Raw genomic sequence first — 1,168 nt, forward strand, 5'->3', positions numbered from 1 at the left:
CATAACTATGCACTTTTCTATCAATTGCTCGACAGTAATTTGTTCACCCACCGTAATACTTATGCTATCTTGAGAGAAGCCACTAGTGAAACCTATGGCCCCCGGGTCTATTTTCCATCATATAAGTTTCCGATCTATTTTATTTTGCAATCTTTACTTTCCAATCTATATCCTAAAAATACCAAAAATATTTATCTTATTATCTCTATCATATCTCACTTTTTCAAGTAGTCATGAAGGGATTGACAACCCCTTTATCGCGTTGGTTGCAAGGTTCTTATTTGTTTGTGTACGTACGAGGGATTTGCGTGTAGCCTCCTACTGGATTGATAGCTTGGTTCTCAAAAACTGAGGGAAATACTTATGCTACTTTGCTGCATCACCCTTTCCTCTTCAAGGGAAAACCAACGCATGCTCAAGAGGTAGCACCCAGCCGGAGCCTCTTCCCCGACGATGTCGTCCACCGCAACAGCTCGACGTCCCTCGTCCACCTCCCTACATGAGGATCCGTCGTCCATCTTGTCGTCCCACCGGTTCAGTCGCCCCGTCCTCCACCTCCACGGAGCTGCTCCAACGATTGCCTCGTCTATCGCGGCTGCTCCATCCCCACAGCGCCGTCTTAACCTGCTCCACCGGAACCGCTGCATCCTCACCAACTCCTCGGATGAAGCCGTGGCCTACTCCGCGCCACCAAAGAGGTTGTACACTCATCGCATCGCACCTTCTCCTTAACTCGACCTCCCAGCGCCAACGATGCTCCATCCCGCACCCCCATGGAGCGGCTACATTGAAACCGGCGCCGCGGGCGACATCTCCATGGCGGCTCTCCCCCAGTACGAGGCCCCTTCAGCGGCGGCGGCCATACCAGCCGGATCTGCTGTTACTCTGGCTCTCGCTTGCTCACTCGCGCTGCTGTTGCTGCTTTGGCTCTCGCTCGCTCGCACAGCTGCTGCTGCTCTGGCTCTCGCTCGCTCGCTCGCGCTGCTGCTGCTGCTCTCCCCCTTGCTCGTGCTGCTGCTTTGCTCCGATTTAGCTACACTTCAGTCGATTGAATCGACTTTTGGGTCAGTCGATTTTCAGGGGGTGGGGGGCTTGCCGGAGTTAAGGAAGAACCACCCGCAGCGGGGAGGAGGGCTCGCCGGAGAGGTACCCCACTATCTATCTTAGG

Source organism: Triticum dicoccoides, chromosome 7B (assembly GCF_002162155.2).
Source record: "Triticum dicoccoides isolate Atlit2015 ecotype Zavitan chromosome 7B, WEW_v2.0, whole genome shotgun sequence".
Taxonomy (NCBI): Eukaryota; Viridiplantae; Streptophyta; class Magnoliopsida; order Poales; family Poaceae; genus Triticum; species Triticum dicoccoides.